A 13,055-nucleotide genomic window follows, 5' to 3' on the forward strand; every position below is an offset into this window, starting at 1 on the left:
TGAACCCAGAACTGTGAGATCATCACCCCAGCGGAAACCAAGAGTCGAATGTCCAACTGACTAAGCCATCCAGCACCCCTCTAAATTTTTAATAAACTTATTCAAGCACTTTTTCTTTCAAGTATCTTAGACCTCTTCCTATGTTTCATATTTTGTTGAAACTTTGGTTCCAAGTGTTATTATTTTATTTCCATATTTTTAAAATAAATCATTTCTTTAAAATTAAAGTTTTATAGATGCATTTTCATTCATTATTTAGACTCTTAAACATTTACTGGTTTCTTTTCTTTAAAACATTTTAAAATGCAAAAAATAAAAAATAAAAAAATAAAAATAAAACATTTAAAAATCCATGACATTCTCCTTTTTGAATTCTATTTTGGTTTTCCTATAGTACATAATTATTTCTTCAGAAGGGGTGAATGAATAATAGTAAATTTTCTTTGTTCTTCCTTATCAGAAAACATCTTGGATTTGTTTTCATACTTGATAGTTTGGCTGATGTAGAATTTTAGGTTTGAAGCAATCCAGAAACATTGAGAATTCTGTTTTGATTTTGTAATTTAGAAATGCCACAAGGATGTGTATTTTTTTGTGTTTTTTGCTTACTACTGGGTGGGTCTTTTTATAGTTTGAGGACTCAGGTCCTTCTGTAGCTCTGGAAAATATTTTGAAATTATATCTTTAATTATTTCATTACCTCTATTGCCTCTTTTATCTAGTCTAGAGTGTTTATAAGTATTAGGTCATGTATTTTCTCATATTTTGTATCTCTTTGTGTTTCCACTCTATTTTCTAGGGGATTTCTTTGATTTTATCTTCATGTTTTTAATTTTCAAGGATAATTTCTTTTTATTTGATTGCTTCTTTTCAATAGAAATCTACTCTTATTTTATGAAAGCAAATTTCTTTTGGATCTCTCTGAGGATACAATCTAGAATTCTTTTAAAGTTCCTCTCTGTTCCTACATTCTCTCACTTTCCTCCAGGATGAGTTGTTTTGGCTTTTTATCTTACTCTTTCTCATACTTTTTGGTTTGCCTCAAAGGTGATCCATGATGATCATTTCAGATTTATACATTTAAAATTAGGTAGCCTAATATATTCAGGAGACTGGTATGAGTTTCTTTCATGGCTGTGTAGGTGTGCATTCAAAATGGACCTTCCCGGGGTGCCTGGGTGGCGCAGTCGGTTAAGCGTCCGACTTCAACCAGGTCACGATCTCGCGGTCCGTGAGTTCGAGCCCCGCGTCAGGCTCTGGGCTGATGGCTCAGAGCCTGGAGCCTGTTTCCGATTCTGTGTCTCCCTCTCTCTCTGCCCCTCCCCCGTTCATGCTCTGTCTCTCTCTGTCCCAAAAAATAAATAAACATTGAAAACAAACAAACAAACAAACAAAAAACAAAAAAACAAAAACAAAATGGACCTTCCCCTGGAAAGGAGGCTGTCGGCAGCTCTGTGTCAGTGAGACAGCAGGAGGGGTTGCTCACTGTAGGGGGGTCCTGTTAGAAAGAATGAGGGGACCATACATAGGCAGGCTGGGGACTCTCATGACTGCTGAAGTAAGGTAGACTTTATTCTGTGTATGAAGTATTTTAATATGTTTCTTTGCTGAGCAGGCCTACCTCATTGTCTTTTCTTTCTTTTCCCCTTCCCATGAGCATTGCAAAGATTTAGTTCTGTTCTGCTTCACTCAACCCCTACATAGTCATTTCTCTTGTATCAGTTATCTAGTGCCACATAACAAAACACCCCACAGCTTCATGTCTTAAAACAACAATTTGTTATTTCTTGTGATTCTATGGGTTTCCTGGGCTCATTCTTTTACTCCATGTGGTATTGATTAGATCCACTCATGTTGCTGCACTCGGCGGGCAGCTGGGCTGTGTTGGAAGGCCCAGAAGGCTTCACTTTCATGTCTGGGGCCTTGGTGCTGGCTATCTGCTAAAACATCTAGTTTCTCGGGGCACCTGGGTGGCTCAGTAGGTTGAGTGTCCAACTTTGGCTCAGGTCATGATCTCACGGTTTGTGAGTTTGAGCCCCGCATCAGGCTCTGTGCTGACAGCTCAGAGCCTGGAGCCTGCTTTGGATTCTGTGTCTCCCTCTCTCTCTGCCCGTCCCCTGCTCACGCGCTCTCCCTCTCTCTCTCACTCTCTCTGTCTCTCAAAAATAAGTAAACATTAAAAAGAAAAAAAAAGAAAAAAAAACAAGAAAAACATCTAGGTTCTCCAGCAGGTGGGCTCTTTCTCCACATGGATTTTTATCCTCCAGAACCTCTTTCTCCAGAATAGGGTGGACTTTCTTACAGAATGGTGGTCCCATTCTAAGGGGTAGTGTTCTAAGCAGACAAGCCCCAGTAATTTCAGCAGACTTGCTAATGTCCCATTGGCCAAAACAGGTTACAATGTCAAGTCCAAACCCAGTGTGTAGGGAATCCCACAAGGATCTGACTACTGAGAGGGGTTGTTCATTGACACCAATGTGTCAGTTTACCATACCTCCTAAGGTAGATCTTTCATGTTTAGAAGGCAGTCCACCAGGCTTCTGTGTCAGGAGCAAAAGCCACAGCCAGTCATTCTGTACACATCGGGAGAGAAAGAGACTGCTGCCTGTTTATTCAATAGTTCTTTGCCTGATGTCTACACCATGGCCTGCTCCCTGCTCCCTAAACTGGGAGTCTCCCCAAGATTCTGTTGGAGAGAACAGCTTACATCTCCTTAGTCAATTTCTCCATGCTGATTTAACCACTCTGGTTTTCTCCATAAATTGGATTCTATCTGCTTTTTGTCTTCTAGAAAGTCTTCAAATTTCTCTGTTCTCCTGGAGCCATGATTTCTCATTTTCTTGGGCAGATATGAATATATTCTTTTTACGTGCCTTTCTATTATTTCAGCGAAATTTGATGAAGGGAAGGGTTTGTATGTATTTCAAACATCATCTCGAAGCACACGGAAAAAGCAAAAGAGTTTAAAGTTTATCCTTTTAGTAAGAGGAAAAGAACGTAGTGGGATTCCTGTCCCGGTAGGTAGGGGTGCACCCGTGTGGCAGGAACGCGGAAGAGGGGTGGTGGTTAGACCAGAGGACAGTCTTGCAGTTTGCCAGTTCTGAGATGGTGGCCTTGCTGGCACTCTTCTTCCTCGGGAATCCAGGTTGATGAGTTACCGCTGACCATTTTTGTTCAAGCACCATCTGGGTCTCAGATGGCCTTTGAAACTGGCCTTTTAGTGGATCTAGTTCAGACTCCTCGGTTTGCAGTTTCGGAAACAAGGCACAGAGATGGGAACAAAGGTCACCCCACACATCAGCAGCACAACTGGGGTTCAAACCCGTGCCTCCTGCCACAGAATCCCGCGGTCTTTCCACCACGTGCTTCCCTGCATCTCACCCCCGTCTGCACCTCGGAGCGTCCCTCAGAGAAGCCCAGGGTCTTACTGTCAGCCACGAGACCAGGCAGTACCTCCACCCCAGGATACCCAGAGATGAAGGATTTGGGGCTATAGGTGCCCCAGATGAGACAGATGTCTGTCTGGCCCTTCCTCCCAAAAGGCAATCATTTGAGCTGGAAATGACAGCCGCGTTTGGATCATAGATTCTCCTTCTCCCTCCAGCGCCCTCTCTCCCCTACTCAGTTATCTATTTACCTATCTATTTACGTGAGCCTTTTTTTTTTTTCCCAATGAATTACGTCTGCAAGGCAGTAAAATGTTATGTATTTGCAAGGCCCATAATCTTTAAAAGCCCAGTGATGCCAGCTCCAGACAGCAGCGAGCTCCCTCCAGTATGTTAATAGATAGTATTAGGGCAATAATGAAAACACTTGAGACAAGTAAGCTCCTATCAAAAGCTGAGTAATAGGGCTTCGCCGAGTGAATCACAATGCAGAAGAGATTAAGACGTCTGCCGTTGTGCAGTGTCTATTCAGACTAACAGCTGCTCCGTTTCTGATTAAAATGGGGTTGGGGAGACCTTTCCGAGCAAGTCCCCTTTTCATCCTGCCTTGTCCTCACCCTTTCCACCTCCACCTCCACACACGGGCACCTTCATTTGCACTCAGCCACAGCTATTCACACACACGCTCGCACACACACACACACACACACACACACCCCTCAGAACAGAGTCACAAACACACATTGCGTCACACACAGAGCCGCAGCCACACACACACAGCCATCAGTGCTGACACGCAGCCACACTGATGCATCCACGCACCCAAACACAACCACATCCTCGTGCATAGGCACACATGCGACCACCTCGCACACACTCACCGCCTCAGCCAGTCTCTGACACTCACATCATCATTATGATCTGTCACCAACACGGTCTCATATATGCGTGAGATGGCAACCTGTCACACACACACTCTTCGGTCACAACCAGACACTCGGAGACAACCTGACCAGAGTCACAGGACGCACACATACCTGGCAGGTCATGTACAGCCCTAGCAAGCCGTTCGTGTGCAGATTCACACTTGTGATCACGGTTAGTCGCACACACACAGCCCTTCATTGGTAGGCCTACCCACATGCAGTCACTGTCAGAGACATGCACACATGGTCACGCTGACACGTGACCACAGCCCAGGCACATAGGGAAGGAAGTGATGCTTTTCCTTACACATACAGGGCTGGTCTGCATCCCTGCCAACCCCCAGCCGTGAGCATGCAGTATAATTCACAGATACATCCGGGCACACACGCAGCCCTAGGCACCCCTCTGCACGCCCCTTCAGAGAGTGACCCAAGAGGCAAGACTCAACTACGAGCTCAAGGGATGGCCTCTGAGACGGTTCGGAGGCCTCCCGAGAAAATCCTCAGGGGCCAGGTATCAGGGTCTCCATTTTCCAGTCCCTGCAACGCTGTCTCACCACGGGGGAGATGGAACTGTTTCCGTGGAGTCTCACAGCATAGAACTTGACCTTGAGTGGACCTGCAGATTTAGACGTAGGAAAACTCAGAGCTGTGCAAGCAGAAATGGCTGCTTCAGGAAGGAGTGAGCGCTCCGTCAGTGGAGGTATGCCCATGGAGGCTGGACAGCCACTTGGTAAGGGTGATGAAGAGGGACTCCTGCATGGCACAGGGGTGAACACGATGCCCTGCAGGTCCATTCCAATCCCCATCCTGTGCCCCGACGTCCTTTGTGTCCTCTTTTCACACCCCTGCCCCATTAAACGACTCCCTTCTTCACCGCACTCTTCAGATAGGAGAAGCCAGCAGTCTTGACCTTCCACTTCTCCCTTTACATGATTTCTTCCAAGATCATCTTTCAGTTGATGCTTTCTTTCCATCTCTGTCCCTAAATGTCTGAGACCCGAACTCTAGGCCCAGGGGCAGAGACAGGTGTAGTTAAGCCAGCAGTTATTCAGGGACTCAACTTCTACCTTATTCCGAGAGACCTGGCAGGGCCTTTGGAGACTGACCTGGGCATCTCCTGATTGAAAGGCACTAGGTCACCAGAACTGGGCAGCTAGAAGGATCTTTACTAGGCGGCTGATCAGTCCCAGGGCCAGGCTTTGCAAGCATATGAGGACTTCCACTGGGCTGCAGCCGGTGGCCGCAACTCACCACCCGCCCAGCGTCCTCTCCCCAGGCACCCATCTCCACCCTGGCGGTGGGGGGGGAGGGGGCATCTCGCTATACCTTTCTCCCCAAGCACACCGCCAACCCCCCCCAACCCTGGGATGCCTTCCCCCCTTGCTCCCAGCGATACCTGCATTTGTCCAAAACCCACCCACCCACCCTGCAGGCACTATGCAGCCTCAGGAGCCCTGGGCTAGAATCAATCCTTTCCCCTTTCTTCCTCCCACAGTCATTGTTTTTCTCTGCAAGGACGTGTACCATCTGTCTTCTGCTCAAGGGGCGGGGTTAGGCAGAGGGCTCCTGCTGCTCAAGGGGGTGGGGCAGGAGCTGACTGGATAGGCCCAGGAGCCAGGAAGGGGAACTAGTCCCTCAAAGTGTAGATAGAGCCAAGGGCATAGTTGGGAAAACAACTCTCAGGTTCAACTATGGTGTGATTGGGGCATGGGGACTGAGCCTGAAGGGGCTGGCTACACTGGGGTCTGGTGGGTCAAGTTGCTTCAAGTAGAGGAGTTTGTTATATGGCCCAGAGACACCTCATACAAAGGAATAAGGACCGCAGCAGGACTGGCATGGGAACAGGGTCAGATTAAGCTAGAGGTGTCTGGGATTCTGGCCAGGGGCTCTATTGGGGTCTGCATCCCACCTTTAGGAGCCTGTATGGATGGCTGCCTTGAAGAGTCAGAGCTTAAGCAGAACCCAAGGGTCATATCCATAGGGTGATACCCCAAACAAGAGAATTAAGAGCCGCGGTCAGTACCAGAAACCCAAACCAAGATGGCCTGGAGGAGCCCTTCAGAAGTAAGGTAATCTTTTTATGGAGCCTGGTAAAATCTGTATCCCAGGAGTTTGTCTGGGTATTTAAAGGAGCCACAAAATGTCAGCACTTACCTCTAACTATCCTGCATCTGGGCCATCCATCCACTTGTGTCTCTCTCCTACTAGATGGGGAACCTCCCCAGGAAAGACCACGTCTTATGTCTTCGGGTTCTCCCCTCTGGCTTTGCATAGTGCCTGGCACGTAACACATTCCCGGTGACATTTCAGTTTTGCCTCTGCTTCTGAATCTGGGGTCTGGACTTGACCTCCAGGCCCCACATAGCTGCTACCACCTGATTTACCTGCAGTGGGTCTCCTTCTAGTTCCCAGGAACAATCCTGCCCGACCTGAAGCTGGAAGGATCTAGAGCCTCCAATTTGGCCTTTGGCTGCTTGAGCCCAAGTTGTGTTGGCTTTGCTTAACTGGCATCATCTCATTTGCTGTTCATGAGGCCAGATCCTATCCCAGAACCCATCTGACATCACAGTTCTAGATGGAATTTCAGCATATTCCCTGTTTATTCATCCAACCAACATTTACTCCCCGTCGCCAGTGGCCAGCTGTCTCCAGTCTTCATCTCCCCAGAGCTGACATTACTCTAAAACCAGTGATCACATCCTCCTTCTGAAACACTTTCTTTATTTACCTTCTAGGGCACCACCCTGGCTTGACTCGTCTCTTCCTCTGCTCGGGGTCCGTCGTTAGTTACCCCCACCATCTCCCCAGCTTCTTAGTGATGCATTGCTCCAAGTGCTGTCCTCTTACCTCTTCTTTTTGCCTGCCCTCACTTCCCAAGGGATCTGCTCCAAGCTCAAGGCTTTAAAACCCCTTTATGTGCTGACCACTGTCAAGCCTCAGGTGTGTTTCTTCAGCCCACATCTCTGCCCTGAACCCTACCTGCTTGCTCAACATTTCCACCCGGATGTCTGTTAGCCTCAAACTTTAAACAAACTCCTGATTACCACCTCCAACCTTCTGTCCCCATAGTCTGCTCGAACTTGATACATAGTAACTCCACTAATGGTAACTCTTCCAGTCACTCAGCCCCAAGACCTTGGGGTCATCTCTCAACTCCTGCTCAGACTCGGTATGAACTGCCCTCATCTCTTGCCTGGATCACTGCAGTGGCCTCAGACTGCTCTCCCTGCTTCTGCCCTTGTCCCCACCCGAGGTGCTGGCCCCTTGCTGGGTTCTTACCTTCCCCCCTGACCCCGCCGCACCTCACCCTGTCCCTTGTGTCATCCCCAACTCTTTGTTGCCAAGAGCCTGGCTCCTGTTCCTCCTATTCGAATTTCCGGGTGCTGACATCATCTGAGAAGCAACAGAGAGGACACTTGTGCTCCTGCCCCCTCTTTTCCGTTGGCCCTCTATCACCTCAGTCCCTACATTCTTAGTGCCCGTGCTTAGCGGTCTTGAGCAAAGAAGACCAGGCCTCAGTCCAGTCTCTTGACCAACACCTTGGACCTAACATCAGGACGGGGCCCCTGAGAGGTTGGAATGTTTCTTTGGTGCAAAGCCCTTATGTTCCCCCATCTCCTTTAATCTCCAGGTGATCCTGGGAGGCAGGAGTAATTTCCCCTTCCTCTGGGGAGGGGGGCAGGAGAAAAGAGAACCTGCTTGACCACAGCTACACAGCTAGTCAAAATTTGAACCCAAGTCTTCTGACCCCAGGGCTCCTGCTTCTTCCACCTCTAGCGTCCTTAGAGATCAAGTCACCCTCCTTTCTTCCCTCTCAGCCCTGTATCACACTTCTAGAAGGGAGCCCTGAAATCCAGAGGTGGGGAGTGTCTTTCCCAGGGTCACAGACTCAGTGACTGAGCCCAGAGGGGTCCCCAGCTAACCCAGAGCCAGTGGGGGGGCCCACACCCCAAGGCCAGGCCCTTCTCCCTTGGGCTCAGCCTGAGGTCCAGAGGCCTAAATAGCACAAGTGATGTTGTCTCCCTCCTCGGGGAGAGGAAGGCAGGGCAGCAGTTGTGGCGGGCGGAGAGAAATTTCCCCTTTCTGTAGATTGGATCAGTCACTCTCAGAATTGATGGCAACGGCTTCATCACGAAGATCTAATGCTTTAATTATGTTGTGACATGACCTGACACGGGGGTGGCATTTGATGGATTCTCTGGTGTCATCAGCGTGGCCCTGACATAGGAAAGTGGCAGAAGGCAGGGGGGTGGGGGAGGAGGAAGGGCTCCCAGTGGGAGACAAGTCCTCTCAGGTCCCTCCACCTTTCCCTGCTCCTCATCTCCCGGGGCAGCTCCAGCAGCAGTGGGAGAGGGCAGAACAGCTTCTGTGTAGGAGAGGGTTGATGTGCCCTCTGAGATGGACCGGATCCTGGGGGGGGGGGGGAGGGGGCGCCGCGAGTGCATGTGTGTGTGTGCCTGTGTGAGCGTGTGCCTAGATACACAGGGACAGGTCTGAACAGGTGAGAAGATTCGGATCCATGTTGTAGAAGCAACAGCTGAATTGCTGTCTGGCCTGTAAAGAAGGTCTAGAAGGTGAAGCGTGGGGGTGGGGCATGGGGTTGGTCCACGGGAGCAGACGTGCTCATGCAGTCTTGGAGGGCAGGGCTGGGACCAGTGGAGGGACTCATGCCGGGCCACAGTGTAGACCGCCCTGGGAGCCAGTGAGCAACTCATCCCAGGCAAAGGCTGCCAGGGCTCGTGCGGAGGGCATTCCTTCCCCTGGGGGACACCTTACAACTAATGGCCTCTGGGGCTAGGATTCCCTGTATCTGTGGGCGAGCCACTGAGTGTGTTTCTCTCCTTGTTTTACTGTCAGGGCTTTGTAGTGCCCTCAGTGTGGCAAGAATAAGAAGCAAAGCTGCTCCCTTCAGCCCAAGTTCTTTGTCAGGATGCTAGATTGTGCAGCCCCTGCTCTGCTCCTGCGGCCGGGGCTCTTCCTCCCCAAGCTGGACAGTCCCACTTTTCAGCGAGAGTGGAGGCTGGCAGGGGAAGGGGGTGGGGATGCCCACCGGCGGGGCTCACCCCGGGTCAGGGGCCCTGCCAGTCTGTCCTCATGACGACCTGTGACCAGGAGCGAGTGGTTAGCCCCGCCTCACAGGGGATGCTAGAGAAGCTCAGAGACATGGAGTTGCCTGCCCAGGGCTACCTGACCAGGAAGGGGTGGATCAGATTGGATTTGGCAAATGCTTGTGAAGTGGCCCCTGCATGGCAGACCCTGGAGAAAAAGCTGCAGATCCGAACCGCAGTCTCTGCCCTTGAGAAGCACAATGCCTGCCCACAGCTCCCTCTCCTTCAGATGTCCCTGCTCTTTCCACTGCTCCGCTCTGCCCTGGCTGGGGGCTTGGGGATGGCAGCCCAGAGTGGGGAGGGCGGGAGAGCTAGAGAAGGTGTCAGGGGACTGGGGCCTGGTTCGGTATGCTTCAGTCGCCAGCCCTGCCGTGGGGAAAGCAGAGGTGGAGAAATCACAGACTGGAGGGGCCTCCCGAGCTCTCTTCAGTACTATCCTCCCCATCCTACCTCACCCCATCCCCTCGTGGGGCAGAAGGAGAAACCAAGGCCGCTAGAGAAGAAGAGAGAGGCCCAGGGTCACTCTGTGTGTTAGCACAGGAGTCAAGATCATGAACATGGGCTCCCGGGTCAAGGCTTGACCACATCGGTACCCAGGGGGCAGGGCTGCCAGGCCCGGCCATAAAAGGCTTCCGGGGGAGCCTTGAGCTTCTTCTAGAAAGAGGAGTTAAAGAAAGTCTGGCCGGAGAGGAGATTCATGTCAGGGATGTCAAGATGGGGAGAGAGCAGGAGCTATGGCCTGGCTGTTCTCTAAAATCCTGGATGCCCTGCAGGCTCTGAAATGACACCTGAGGGAGACGTGAGAACAGAAGGACCTCGCAGATACAAGCGGAGCAGCAGTGTGTGAGTCCGGGCGTGGACAGAAGCAGGTGCTCACACGTGCTGCCCAGAACCTGCAGTACGGGGGCAGCGGTAAGACTCTGCAGAGCCCCGAAGTGTGGAGTCAAGGGTCTGCACAGGTGGGGGCTGTGAACAAGAGCTGGGTCAGAGAGGAGGTGCGGGTTCTCCCCGAGGAATCTGTGTCTGGATGTAACTGGTATTCTAGTGTGACTGTGGAGCCACCATATGCCTTGGTGTGCCCTGCTAGGTGACCACTCCCCCGGGCTTAGCTGTGGCCAAGTATGGTTGGGTGTCCCTGTGTGAAGGTGTTAGCAGGTGCAGCCATGCGGCCATATCTGGTCAGGCTGGTTGGACACCTGTTCCTGTCTGACCTCCCTAGTCTGGTGTGTACTTGGAAGCAGCTGTGTGTTTAGTGAATGCAGCTCTAGGCATAGCCATGGCCCCTATCATAGCTCTGTGCCCCCTCGTAGCCACATTTGTGTGGAATTGTGCGGCCCTATTTGCGACTGTCTCTGAGGTAACCTTGGCCCTATGGCCTGGGGCTCTGGGCTGCTGGGGCTCTGTAGCTAGGCAGCCCCTCCATCACAAGACACTGTGTGTCTTCCTAAACCATCACCATCAGCTGGTTTCCAGCGCATGGGCAGGGAATCAACACCAAGACCACCTTGGGCAGGCCCAGACTCTTCTGCCCTTAGGTCCCTGGGCCCTTCCACGGCTTTTCTCAGATGGAGAGAAGGGCAAAGATGTCACTAACCCTCCCTACTAGGTCTCACGGGGAGGGGTCATAGAGCTATCTCCTCCAATGGCCTCATTTGGCAAATGGAGAAACTGAGGTTCAGACAGGAAGTAACCTGCCCCAGATCAAACCCCAGGATTATGTTCCAAACTTGAGACAAAGCTGAGAATACCAAATGTGGAAACCGCATTTCACAGTTTCCAACACAGGCTTTAACGTGCCCATTTGACAGATGGGTATTAACAGTGGGTATTAGAACTGTTCTGGCCTGGAATTCTGGTCCTGACTCCACACCTGATATGTGACCTTGGATCATTCATACCCTTCTCTGAGCTTCTTTTTCTCACCTATAAACTGAGAGACTTGATGGGTTTGCTTTTTAAGTGCCCTGTTCTAGCATGGTCCATGATCAGTCCTAGAGGCTGGAGGTCAGTACAATCTGGGAGGTCGTGTGCACCTGTTGGGTGATTACTATTCAAAGCTTAATTATGGGTGAGTATTAAGCATAGCCCAGAGGGGACAGCTGTGAACTTGGGGCCACACAGTGAACGGGTGGCAATATCAGGATGAGAAGGAAGCTAGGCCTCCTCACCCCTCACCAACGCCCCCTCACTGCACCCCAGAGCTGCTCCCGGGACTCTCTGGGCCTATAGGTGTCAATGACTTCTTGACACAACCTCATGGGCCTCCCCGAAGCTGTCTTGCCATTTCCTGAAGTCATATGTCTGGCATGTCCATGCCAGGCAGGTGCTGTGCTAGAGACTCTTCTTCCCATTCCCTTATTTAATCCTGGTGGGAGCCCATTTTACAGATGAGAAAGCTGAGGCTTGAAGGAGTTAAGAGACAATAATTGCTCACACTTTTGAGCCTTTCTTGACTGAATGCAAGACCCTGTGCTGGACACTCACTGAGATGAGGGGAGGGTGACAATCCAGCCTCCAAAATATCCCTCCCGAATAGCACCAAGACCTGCATGGGATCTGCCAGCCTGATTTAGACAGCAATTTGCATACAATTTACCCGGAAAGCTGCACTGTGAAAAATATAATTACTTTTTTAATATTCTTGCTCTGATGCGAATGCTTACCGCCCGGTAATGAATTACTTGCTTAATGAAGATAAACCTGAATTGGAGATGCACTTTGGAGAGCTGCTGGGGCAGCCGACTTGAAGCCATCATTTGCAGCTGTTAATCTCTGAAATTGATGCCCTTGTTGGTAGGATCATAAATCGAGGGGAAAATCTATGAGCTCCAGCGCCTCCAGTAACTTACTCTGTGGCACTGGTGGAGTCACTCGGCCTCTCGGTGTGTCAGTTTCCTCATCTGTAACCATCGTATGGGGGTATGATAGAATCGTAGAAATGCAGGCATGGAATGGGCCTTCATTCAAGAATGATCGAGCATCTACAGTGCGCCAGGTAAGAGCCAGAGGGAGGAAGCGATTTATTTTCAAAGACACACATAGACTGAGGGGCTTGGGAACCAAAACTACGCAGCGTAACCACATCTCTGCTCACAGGTGCTATACCTGGATCCTTGCTCCTAAATGGACTCTAAGCTACCTCCCGGCTGCTGGTGATGGAAGAGAGCACCAGGTAGGAGTCAGATCCTCATAGAAGGAAAAAACCCTGTGGTCTGGTGTGGCCACTGGAAACTGACTGTTTTTGTACCTGATGCTGGCCATTTCCGGGGACCAATCAGAGCCGAGGCCAAGACTCCTAAGTCCCCCTTCACAGCAGTTTCTCAACACATACACCCAGGTGAGGGCTGAGGGTTCCAGGACCAGTCTCCAGCTAAGTAAATATGTATTTACTTCCTTCTATGACAAGGTGTTATATCGGGTCTAGGGACATAATTATGAATAAGACCAACAGGTCACAGCCACAAAGACCCCAAATTCTAGAAAAGTGTGGCAACCACTTACAAAAAACGAGTCAACTAATAATGAAGATAATGTCAGATAGTGATAAATGCTATAAAATTTTTTAATGGATAATATGATGTAGAGCAATTGAGGAGACTGTTTTTACTTGTTAGTCAAACAGACCTTCCTAA

At 50.2% G+C, this 13,055-nt stretch overlaps 2 long non-coding RNA genes across 2 annotated transcripts in view; one reads left to right on the forward strand and one right to left on the reverse strand.

Annotated features, from left to right (window-relative positions):
* The window catches only part of LOC128313497 (uncharacterized), a 30,058-nt gene extending 17,463 nt beyond the window's left edge, over positions 1-12,595 (forward strand). The window contains exons 2-3 of the long non-coding RNA XR_008294301.1: positions 10,197-10,335; positions 12,520-12,595. This is a non-coding gene — a long non-coding RNA (uncharacterized LOC128313497). The remainder of the gene's footprint in view (positions 1-10,196; positions 10,336-12,519) is intronic.
* On the reverse strand, positions 2,583-6,869 carry LOC106966974 (uncharacterized). Its single transcript, XR_008294299.1, has 4 exons — positions 6,700-6,869; positions 6,470-6,592; positions 4,870-4,931; positions 2,583-3,239 (listed from the first exon to the last, which is right to left on the reverse strand). It is a non-coding gene; the product is annotated as an uncharacterized LOC106966974 (long non-coding RNA).
* Positions 12,596-13,055: the final 460 nt, after the last annotated feature.

The sequence above is a fragment of the Acinonyx jubatus genome, chromosome C1, assembly GCF_027475565.1.
Source record: "Acinonyx jubatus isolate Ajub_Pintada_27869175 chromosome C1, VMU_Ajub_asm_v1.0, whole genome shotgun sequence".
NCBI classification, from domain to species: Eukaryota; Metazoa; Chordata; class Mammalia; order Carnivora; family Felidae; genus Acinonyx; species Acinonyx jubatus.